This window comes from Morone saxatilis, unplaced genomic scaffold, assembly GCF_004916995.1.
Source record: "Morone saxatilis isolate NCDOM2014 unplaced genomic scaffold, NCSU_SB_2.0 Contig2, whole genome shotgun sequence".
Lineage (NCBI taxonomy): Eukaryota > Metazoa > Chordata > Actinopteri > Moronidae > Morone > Morone saxatilis.
The window spans coordinates 20403415-20416025 of NW_023339762.1; positions in this window are offsets into that span (position 1 = coordinate 20403415).

Below are 12611 nucleotides of genomic sequence, written 5' to 3' on the forward strand. Positions count from 1 at the left end.
AATTTGGCCTGCAATGATAAGCCTTGTTTTTAGCCTAGCAGTTGTTGATCACTTCTGGCCCAACCGGCTAGTTAAGAGGAGTGAGGAGTCAGCAGTCGGTATGAAGTAGAGCAGTCAATAAAATACGTTTTTCAAGGTTTTTCAAACATTGTAAATCATTGCAACAATGGAGATCCTTGAGCATACAGTCATAAATGTGCACAAAAAAATGAGGCTGATTGGTCCAGTAGTCTGCAAGATTAGCTGTGGACAGATTTACACACACACACACACACACACACACACACACACACACCACACACACGTACACAGCAAAATACCAAAATTGTAAGCTTCTCCAGGAGATAATGACAGGAGAATGCAGATTGTAGTGCTAATGTTACGCTAAACTAAAATCGTGACAGTTGTAGATTATTATACCTGCTTAACCTCAATTTGTTAGCATCAATGAAAGAGTCTGATTTCAGGCAACAACACTTATCAAGGTGAGTTTTTAACCTGTATAATAGCCCACCTTTGAGGAATGTTCTGTTTCCACTCAAACCTTTTCCCCGTATTATCAGAATTCAGATTGGCATATTAAGGGAGGTGTTGAGAAGAGCATAGTAATGGCATTTTTGTTATTTGAAAATAAGGTTGCTTAATTGTGCGTATGGATCTTCATTAATATCAATTTATACTCTTTTTTTTATTTATTATGCTGGAATTAGAGAGGTAGAGTTTTGCCAGGCTGTATTGATAGGAGTCTTTGACACGGCCACAATGCTATTTCACAGAGAATGGTTCTTTTAATCGAGGCTCTAACAGTAAATTACATTCATTGAGCTTTAACAATTTGTACAAAAAAAGAATGGAAAACTCAATAAAAGTCAAATATTTCTTAATCCATTAAAGTATATGCAACAGTTCTTCAGTAAGCCTTTGAAAGGCATTTATGTGTCAACCTTTAATTTAGTGGGATATAGATAATATTAAATGCATATTACGTGAGTGATTAAGGAAGTAATTTTCTTTTAAATAGTCTGTATTACCATTTTTATACATAATCAACTTGCAGATTGCGTAGCAGTCTTGCTGTTAGTGTTGAACGTGCAGCTCTACCCCTTTTTTTTACACACACACCTTCCATAACAAAGCTCTAACCTTGATCACAGACTTTTGATCTATTGTGGGTGTGTTTAGCTCTCATGTTCTGCGTAATGTAAACCTGCTCAATCAACAGCATGTGTATTATTTGATGTTGACTATTTGACACAGAGGAGTGGTGGACATGGATTGTAGAGTGGTGGGGGTCGTCTCTGTAATCTCTGCCAAATGGTACAGGAGTGATTTGGCTGTTGACTCTCTGTTGCCACTCAGAGATGCTGACATAATGGAATGGCTTACTGTGAACTCCCACCTTGATTAGCATGTGTAATTATAAATATGCTGCTGTAAGCGTAAAATCAGAGTGAAAGGAGGCGTTCTGAAAAGTGGCTGTGTCTCTCTGACACTGAGGGGCCTGTAATTGCCTCTACCACACAATCAATGACTGCTCAGCATTTGGCATCTGGATGAATTAGCCTGTCTGGATGTTTTTGGGGGAGATTTAGGCAAAGTTTTATGTGTTTTGTTTTATTTCAGTAACTTGAACCTGAACAATTCCTCAAGCACTGCACACAGTCCAACAACATTTTAAGGTAACATCTTTTTCACACTGAAATAACAGCAAATAGCAAATAAGTGGCAAAATGAATATATATCAAAGTACAGTTTTGTATAAGGGAGTATCTAGCTATATCAGCCCAATAACAACTCATGCTGACAGACATGGATGTGTGGGTAAATGGGTGACGTGTTGAGAATAACATTTAGCTTCAAAACAATGGTATTCCATTTTGTATGACATGACGGATGACAACCAGTGCTAAGTGAGGGACGCCCTGTGATACTCAGACACTAGCATGTCAGAGTTAGCTCAATATGACACTTTTCCTCCTCCTCTCCTCCTCCTAGACACTAATAATTCCTTCCAACTCCTCCCCCCTTTGAATTTCCCACTTTCCCATCTGCAGTTGTGGGTGTCAAACATGAAGTATAACTCACCTTGTCTAACCTGTAGACTAAAACATGTCAAGAGCTGATTGTCTAGTCTGGCTCATGAAAATCTTAAATGATTAAAATTACAATACAGTCTAGTGGGGGCTTACATGCTAGAAATGTCTGTGTGAGATGTTCAGGACATTATTTGGGGTGTTTGGCTGTGGGTGTGACGAGCACTGACCTTGGTTGTAGTTATTAAGTGCAGATAAGCCACAAAAGTGATGGAAAGCTGTACGATTTTAATGAACAGAAAAACTAAACAAACACAGCAACAAAGCATTAGATATTGTATTGTCTGCGTCTGTGCTTCATCTCTGCTTCTGTCTGTGATAGCTCTGTGGATGTAGCAGCCCAGAAGCCATTTTTAAGGCAGCTCATGAAGACCAATGACAAGGGAGACTAACAAACACTTCATACTTCAAGCTGAAAAGGTGCTTATACTCTGAGCTTGTCATGACATAATCCACCCTTGCATCTAGCCATCAATCAATCTAAGCACAGTATCCAAAATTTCCTTTTCCCCTGCTGAATTCCTCCAGAGCTTCCTGGATCTCCAGGTGTTCTAGCAGGGAGATGTACTGCTGTGTTTTCTGGGTCTCTTCCCAGTAGGCAGTTCCTGGTCCATGTCCTCTGTTGGCTCCTCAGCCTGTCACGATCAAATAGGCAGACTACCTCGCAGGTAACCATATTTTAGCTAGTTGTACCTCATTCGCAGGTAAACAATGTTGATGGAGAACTGTGCTTTGTGGGTCAATCTATTGATCCTCTTTACCGTGACTTATACAGAAAAGGCCAAAAAAGTGTTTTCTCTTAACATTTTTTTTATCTTCCTTCAAAAGCAAATAAACAGTAAACCAAACGAGTATGTTTTCCAAAATTGTCCAATAAATGTTGCAGTCCTGTCCATATGTTTGTTACTGACTACAATTGCTGTCAGACGTTTAAGATATCTGTAGTCTATATTGTGCATGTGTTTTCTACAGTGTACTTGTTTTAAAAGGACCAGTGTTTAGGATTTAGTGGCATCTAGCGGTTTCAAATTTGAATTTGCAACCACTTGAATACAGCTCAGCCTTCCAAGCATGTAGGAGAATACACGTGTTAAATGTGAAAGGCCCTATCCAGAGCCAGTGTTTAGTTTGTCCATTCTTGGGCTACAGTAGAAACATGGTGGATCAACATGGCAGCCTGTGTGGAAGAGGACCCGCTCCCTCTGTAGATGTAAACAATATATCTATGGTAATGAGAGGCTAAAGAAACAAAAACACAACGGTTGTTATTTTCAGGTGATTGCACACTAATGAAAACATATCTATGAATATTTCTACCAATAGAACCTCCTAAATGTTACACACTGGACCTCCAAGCTTATTTAATGACTTCATTAGTAGAAGTGCTTATGTTTAATATGTCATGCTGATTATGGCGAGACCTTATGCAGCTCGAGTACCTCTTAAAAAAAAATCACCTCTGACTGCCAATAAAAAGGAGATGTTCTCACACAATGAGACAAGAAAGGCCATTTTTGCCCTTTAGGTGCCTTTTTCTAATTAAAATAACAAGAATTTATAAACAGGGCATCACTAACCAGGTTTAAATTATACTTTTAAATGAATGTTTGCCGCTACTAATGTTACTGTCTTGCAATGCTGTAGAGTTAGCTTGTGAGCTACTGGTGATGTCTCTCAGCAGCAGCATTTAATTCATTTCATGTGGATAGGAAATTATCTGCGTAATTAATGTTACAAACTAGTCAAAAAAGAAAGAAGGGCTGGCTGTTTTGATTGCCAAACCAAGGAGGAGGAAGGGTTAGCAGGAAAGCAGGGGGAGAAGAGTGTCAATATTTAATAGTGTTAGCTCCTTCCAATTGATTGAAATTCCCTTTTATGAACACAGGGGAGTACATAATCGTATACCCTAGCCTATCTTTGACAGTTGCCTTCTGCTCTCCACTCTCTCCGCTCTCAGCCTGCTCTGTCTTGGCCTGCACAATTGCTGTGATGTTTTTGTCCGCATGCTATTATCAGGAGGTTTTTCTGTGTGGGCCCTTTTTTCGCTTTATTGTGTGTATGTTGCTGTTTTTGACCCTCCTTGCTCTCTCATGTCTGTTATCTGCCTTTGGATTCCATTAGCACAGTGACAGAGAGGTGATTACAGCCAGCCCAGGTTTTTTAATACAGATTAGACGTCATCTGTGACGCCTTTCATATGCCTGCCATCACACCGTCCCTCAAGTTATTGTCTGGGGCACTTTCCTTGAGCTGTTGATATGGCCTGCTATATGCTCCTGTAATGCTATCTGTATTCTGTGCACTTTGCCATGGGGAATATCAGTATTTGACACAACTAATAAGGCCTTTCATTTTGGTGGAATTCTCTCTCAGTGCAGCCATACTGGCTGAAGCCTGTGTTTTCTCTTAGTGAGACAGAGCTGTTTGCTCGGGCTGTGGGTGGAGCTGAGAGACAGACTGCGTCAAACAAGTGTTGTGTTTGGCAGGCCCTGCTAGCACTCTGCCACTTTCCATTCCTAAAGCTTATAAAACGTACTGCTTGCAACGTCCTCTGGTTGCGAAGAAGGTAAAATAATTACATTGCAAAATTATCATTTCCATGCATGATTTCCTGGTGATACAATTCAATTACATTGACAAGCAACCCTTTCAGAAACAACTGGAGCCTGATTTTAATTGAACAGCGAGTCAGCTCTCATTTCCACTAATTTGATTGTCGCACTCCTGAATTGCGTTTGATGATCACACAAAACAAAGCCAATGAGATAATCATTTGCAGTGTAATGCTGTACTTATTTTAATCTTAAGGAATACAACTGATTTGCCATGCAGGTAAGAGAAGCTGTCATTCCAAATCAGGGAGAGCCAGTGGAGCATCCACTACGAGGATGGGAAAAGCTGGAAAAGGACTTAATGGTTTTGTCTTTCCACATCTCACCATGTGCCTGTTTGAATGCAATTAAGTGTCCTCAGCTGGCAGTTTTCATTACTATGTCGATGTACCTGGAGTGACTTGAGGTCAAACATTTACATTGCGGTGCACACATTCCACCGATTATTCTTGCATGTATCCTGTCAGATAAGAGAAGAAGAAAACAGGATGACTTGTCCTTTGTTTGTCATTCTGTTATGTTCTAGTTGGTGGTGTCCTACCAGGAAGGTGAGGATGATATTGCACTGACTCCCCTGCTTATGTCACCTGACGCAGCTGTAACTGACCCTCTCTGCCAGGGGCCCCGAGGACAGAGACAAAATGTCACAGCACAACTGGTGGAAACAATGAAACCTGGCAGCCACAAAAGCTTATGATGAAATGATGACTTTGACGATAATGATGATAAAGTAGCTGTAACATTCAAAATGTATCTTTTTTTATTGCTTTAACAAAGTTTGATATATTATATTAGATATATGTTGCTGAGGCAGAGTTTGTCAAAAATCTGAACAATTTTATGTGCATTCAAAATTTTAAGGCAAGCCACAAGCTGTGAATGAGAAGTCAACAATTTGCATCAAAACGCTGGTAGACTAGACATTTTGACAGAAGTTCAGATAAAGTGCTCATTCATTTAAAAAAAAAAAAAATTATTGTAACTGGACTTTTTGTCCATGCATTCCTGTTGAAAATACATTTCAACCAACTGACCCAATGTTTACTGCAGTTATGTTTGCACCCACCCTCTGTCCATCAAAACCTAGTCATGCCGAACTGCAAAACTGTGTGAAAACATTTCTGGTCACTCCCATGTAAAAATCTATGTATTCCAGTGGAATTGCTGTGATTAATGGATTCATTCACAAGGACGAAGATAATCTGAGGGAACGGAAAGCTGGAGAGTTCAAAAGAAGTAAGTGTAGCTTATTAGCTACTATAGTTGGGAGTATAAACTTTTCCACAAGACAGGAATGGTTTACAGACAGTTAAGGGGAGTTAATGGTACAAAGAAATCTTTTGAAACTTTGCTACTCTCATATGGAAAACAGACAAGAAAGTAGGCCTACTTCAAATTTATAAGCATTAAGGCGAAACTGAAATTGAGAATTTACGGAACAAGAAAAAAAGTAAAGATTTTACTTCAATTCCTTCATGTGAAAGACAGACAGGGATAGATGGATGACTATATCCACTATAGGCTAAACCTACCCCACATGAGAGATATGCATGAGAGATATGGTCAGTCAATGTAGGTTGGTCTTAACAGTCCTTTAATGACTAAGAACTAAAGTGTGTGCAGCCTGTGTGGAAGAGGACCCGCTCCCTCTGTAGATGTAAACAATATATCAACGGTTCTTATTTTCAGGTGATTGCACACTAATGAAAACATATCTATGAATATTTCTACCAATGTGCAGGGTGTGTGTGTGTGTGTGTGCATGTGATTTGGGTGGAAAGTGTTAGCTGGGTACAATTGTCAGTTCGCTGTTTGTAGCCCACTGGGTGAACATGCAGCACTGTAATTAATTTCATGTCGGTACAGTCTGTGTCTCTATGCTTTTCTGTAGAAACAAATGGCTTACAAGGGCTCGAAACCTGGGAGGTGATGAGAAATAGTATGTGTTAGCTAATTCAATGTAGGTTAGATTTGTGTGTTAGTGCCTTCTTAATGATATGACTTTGCAGTGACTATTTTTTAAGCACTCTTATTATTTAGAATGCTTCAGTTGTCTTTGCTATAGGTTACAAAGTTGGCACCAGTTTTATGTGTTACTCTCTGTGGCTGTTATGCACCTGGAAGTGTGTTTGCCTGTACTGTATATGTATTTGTTTTTTGAGTGGAGAAGAAGGAAAAATAAATGAAATGTTTGCGCTATAAAGAGAAACTGAGTGTGCGTGACAGGATTTGGCTTGAATTCATACTGCAGAAAATCGGTACACATTTTTCAGCACGCATGTTGGTTTACTTTACTTCTAAACATTAAGAAGAATGTGTTCACATTTGCGTACTCAGTCTGAAGCTATGCATGTTTAATGTCTGCTCCTGTCACCTCACATTTAATTGGTGCACAGCAAGGCCGAAAGGACAAGACCTTTTCAGGGATATGTTAAACTTTCAGAGCAGAAAAAAAGAACACTGCATTGACGCACATTTCTTTGGCATTGTATATTATCTATGTATGACTCATAATTGAAATGGACAAGGCACTTTCTGAAGATCATTTACATATCTGACATTATAAATTCACTCTCCTGATGAACTGCTGAGCAGGTTACTGAGAATGATGCCACTATTTTCTATTTAATGTACAAGATATTCTTGTGTGATTAAGCCCAATGTTGTGCTGACGTGCATTAGAGTGCTCCTGTTTTTGTTTGTATGGATGAGAAAGTGACTCTACACGGATAAATAGGCTTTAGTGCCGCAGGGGTCCTGCGGCACTAAAGCACAGGCTCATTCTCCCCCCAGGTGGTGCCGCTGCCTGTGGTGGCAGAGAAGTAAGGGCCATGACCACAGCCTTTCAGTTGGTGCTACCCCAACAGGAGAGATGAGGATTGAGATAAAAGGGCACCCCCAGCTCCCGCCTGCCCCCACTGCTGTGTGCAGGTGCACTGTTAGTGGGGCACCAACAGTAACACCCAGGTGATAAGGCTGCAAGAGAGCAAATCAAACAGAAGAGAGACATGGGGCCTCCATCTGGCACAGCTGTTCATAGTTTAGCACTCTTTGTTCCTTTACTGAACCAGATTCAGTCAATATTTTAATAATTTATATTTGTCCCTCTGGATCAGATAACATTGACCGACACACACAAATAATAAACAATTTAATAGAAGAAAACTGATCAAATGCAGCAATAAAGTTTCACTATAGAAAAGCATATGCACTTTGCACTGTAATAATTAGGATTATTTACAGTTTGGCAATATACAGTAGAGTTAAAGATTTAATTGGCACCATTTTCATGATGGGTGGAAACTGATAAGATATTTTTCTAAAAAGCAAAGCAGCTAAATGTCCTACTACTGAGGGCCTTGGCTTGTTGCAATACTATATTTACCACACTGATTCAACAAGCAATACGGCCATTTAGCCAGGTAAGCTCTGCCAAGTAGACAGCAGCTGGACAGCATATAGCTGAAATTGTACAGTCAACATTTGGCTTTGACATTCACAACAAAATAACGTTTAGCTTTACCAGATGGGGAATTGATGAAGATCATGGTAATAGGTAAGAAAGTGATGTTTTTGATGACATACAGAACCTACAGTAAATGTGTACTCTGAGGACAGAAGAGGCAGCTGTAAGTTACCTGACTGGTGTTATTTCAGGCCTGGATGGAGGGCAGAGTAATTTGTCCATTTCATGGGCAGATGGAAACCAGAGTGACAGATGATTCACTTTACTTTATCTTCTCTCTGCTGTTATGTGCCTAATCCTATCCCAGATCCCTTGCTGATGTCTATAATAACACAAACAAACCAGTACAAATGCTGTACAGTGACATGGCGCACTAGTGATAACGACAAGAGTATTCAGCTAATTTACTTAACCCAAAATAGCAATACCACAATAGAATATCCTCCATTACAAGTAAAAGTCTGACACTCAACATGTTACCAAGGCAAAAGTACACACATATTGTTAAAATATACATAAAATATCAAAAGTACCCATTACACAGCAGACATTATATTGTTACTGTTGTATTAATGTGCAGGAGTCATTTTAACATTGTAGCTGTTTGAGGTAGAGGTAATTTGAAATATGTTATATACTTTTTTAGTTTACTGTTACTATAATATGGTTATTATAGTTTTTTTTAACTCTTAATATGCAAAAGAGTAATACAGTTATAAATGGCGTGAAGTAAAGTAACAAATACATTATTCCCCAATTAACTGTAGTGAAGTGCAAGTGTAAATATAGCACAAAATATAAATAATTGTGCAGTAAGTACCTCAGAATTGTAGCTAAAGTACACAACTAGACCTAATTCACATGCATAATTTCTGGCTTCGGAACTGACCTGTCTTTTATAGAGAATAAAATAAAGTCAGTATGAAAACATCAGTAAGTATCTTAAACTTGGTGAAAATACAAATGATGAAGATGAAAAAGGAAGTGCGATGCCTCGGTTAATCAGGTCTGATGTTCATGTTAAAATAATCAAGAGACTAATATCGACTGAGTAAAAGACACAAAGAAACCACATTTTAGAGGAGCTTCTTTGGACCAATCACAGAGCCTCCTGCTTTTCTGGCTTACCATGTTTACAGCCTTGAGCGCCAGCTTACATTAACAAACACATTCTCATACTGCAGTCCCCCAGCCAAAAATATTTTACAGCTGATTATTTTAATAGTTCCCAAGATAATGTGTCAGATGTAAAATGATGACAGAGATCACAGTATTAATCCTGTGGGAGGTTTCTCTTCGAGAGACGCCCTGATGCCAAATGAAAGAACAGATTTGCTTTGTGCAGAGAGAGACAGACTACTATAAGGTACAAACAGTACTGTGGAGCACACAGCTACTAGATGAAGCATATGACGTCATTTGTAATACTCTTGCTGAGAAAGTTTTTTCCTGGCCTATTTAAGATAGGGATAAAAAAATTGGTGCCATTAATATTTTATTATTTTACCCTTGCCCAATATGTCTCCATGAACTGCTTTCACCCAGGGTATAATCAGTGAAGGTAGTAGGTAGGATTTGTTTCCCTCTGGCAGGAAGGTCGGTATATTCCTCCTCCTGTGGGTGTCACTGTTACCACATCTGAAGCACTGAGCCTCATCCAATGGTTCCACTGCACTAATGAGTTATGGTGGTGGCTGCACACAGACCACCAGATTTCTGCAACACTGAACACACGCACACATTCAGACACATGGCCTGGGCCCACATACACGCTTATCCTTATGCATGTATGAGCATACGCACCCTCCCAGCAGTGAGGACCGAGGCAGAGAGCAGGGAGCTCTACACACTCTATGCATGAGAGTCTGTTAAGGCGGAACTTAGGCTTTGCTTTTACTTCTTAGACAAACAGAGGAAGACAGGCGAGCAATTGGTCTGAGATAGCTGCAATAGTAAGTACATTTCATAGGTTTGAACATAGAGGAGAAGCCCTGCTGGTGGAAGTGAGCTTTGCATTATTGTCATGATGGACCTTTCTGGCCTGTCATGTTACTCAGAGCTTTAGATAAATAGTCTGCGGTGGCTGTGATTCATGGATACGTCCTTTTACTTTTGTTGATATGTGTGTAAACATAGAAGGTTTGTGTAATTTGATTTCCTCTCCACTAGATCTCCCTCAAAACCCATTTATGTATTTTGGAGAAGACAGCTCTGATTTATGTTGGAATGTAATGATGCGGTTATAAAAACATATGACAGTAAGGCATCATGTCAGGGTATGAATTCAAAGAAAGAGGAGGGGAAATACAGAGAGAGAAACATGGTTCAGCATGCAGGCTTCCGATGTCTGGAGCAATATTTTTAGGAGTTACCCCCACTGTCCCTTAGTGGTAGACAGTCACCTTGCCAGTACTCAGGATGACACCACCTGTCAGGGCTTGCCTTGGGCCCCAGACAGAGCCCTCTGTGGTCGAGACTGGATTTTGTGGTGGATCAGTAGAATTTATGGGCACAAACAGACTGCCACTGTATACTTCCATTTATGCTGCTGTTTGGTTGTACTCCTCCTCATCTCTACTTTACCTGTTTGAATTCTGACTAGGAAGGAGACAGGTGAAAGAAAAACAATAGAGGGAGGGTATTTCAAGTTCAAGGCAGCATCTGTAGTGATTTTATTCAGCACATTCTAGAAGGTAAAAAAAAAAAAAATGCTGTACGTTGCTCTTGCCAGATGATTTATATGGTAATATTTTAATGAGATATAATCATTTAGATTTTTTTTGTATTGCAGCTTGTATTATGTCTAATGAACTTGACCTTTACATAGTAAGCATAAGGTTTGGTCATTAACGTGGATCAAAGGAGATTAGAAAGTAGTTGTTGCAATGACATATGACACAACCTTATCTTGACCTTGTGCAGCCATGCATGACTGTATTTTTCTGAATCAGTACACTTGACATCAGGGGCATGAAGCAAAGCTACAATCAGTATCTGCATCTGTCATTCCTCCCAAATAGCAACCAATGGATTCTCAACTGAAAAAAGCATCTGCAACCGCTGCTTTTGGCTCTGTGCATGTAGGATAGTGGCACTAAGACCTATATGCTAACATCAGCTTGCTTACATGCTTACAGTGACAAAGCTAACATGCTCATTTTTAGCAAGTATAATGTTTACCATTACCATTTACTAGCGTTGTTGCTAACATTTGCTAATTAGCAAAAAAACACAAGGACAAGTGCGGCAGATATGACTGTATTTTAAGTATTTTATTAATTTTGACTGCTGGTGGTTTTAGATGTAAAATCAGGGGATCACCAAAGTTATTACAATTCATCTTCAGCGGGGTACCAAGTTTTACCAGATTCAATGTAAATATTGTTGGGCCTTTCCATTAAAAACTATGAATGTCAGGCTCATGGTGGCGCTAGTGGAAGATTCAGGAGATCACCAGGGGGTGTACAAGATTTTATGGCTGCCCATCCAGTTATTGAGATATACACAGATCAGCCATAACATTATGAGCACTGACAGGTGAAGTGAATAACACTGATTATCTGGTTATCATTGCACCTATCAGTGGGTGGGATATATTAGGCAGCAAGTGAAAATGTTTTCCTTAAAGTTGATGTGTAGCAGGAAAAATGGGCAGTGTGAGGATTTGAGCGACTTTGACAAAGACCAAATTGTGATGGCTAGACTGGGTCAGAGCATCTCCAAAACTGCAGCTCTTGTGGGGTGTTCCCGGTCTGCAGTGGTCAGTACCTATCAAAAGTGGTCCAAGGAAGGAAAAGAACTGGAGAAATGTTTTGATGAATGAAGTCCCCCTTTGTGTTACTATGACTTTCTCGCCCTAACCCAATAGCCAAAGGCAGAGAAGTAGAAAGAGCTATCTTAACCAAAATTATTCAAGAACTTGGCTTTACAAATGTTATATTGATGAAGGAAATGCAATTTAAAAAATGTTTATAGGCCTTCAGGGATACACACAATGCATTTTTTAGACATAGGACTAAATGCAAACATATGACTGAGTTTATTTTAACCTTTGAAAAAAAATTAAAAAAAATACATAATCCTTGAATTATCACAGCACAGAAGATCAATGAAGATGCGCTTTGGCATTTCCCCTTCTGATATTGTTCTTATTTTTCCAATTTGAGATGGAAAAGAAATGTCCAGCTGAGTGCTTGTTTACTGATTTTGATGTGATTTTGTGCAGTCTGATAGGATGGGTAAACTTTCCCTCCTCTACATTGAAGCTTTGAGGCCAATGTGGATCTGCAGAGGCAACGTTCTTCCTGATTTGTGAGGCCATGTTGATGTATTGTCCTCTGCTGCAGGTCAATGCAGTAGTGCTCTGTCGGGTTGTCATTGGTGACCGTTTCCAGCGCTCGTTCGGTTTCGTTGCTAAGCATTGCTCAAGTCCAACTTCAG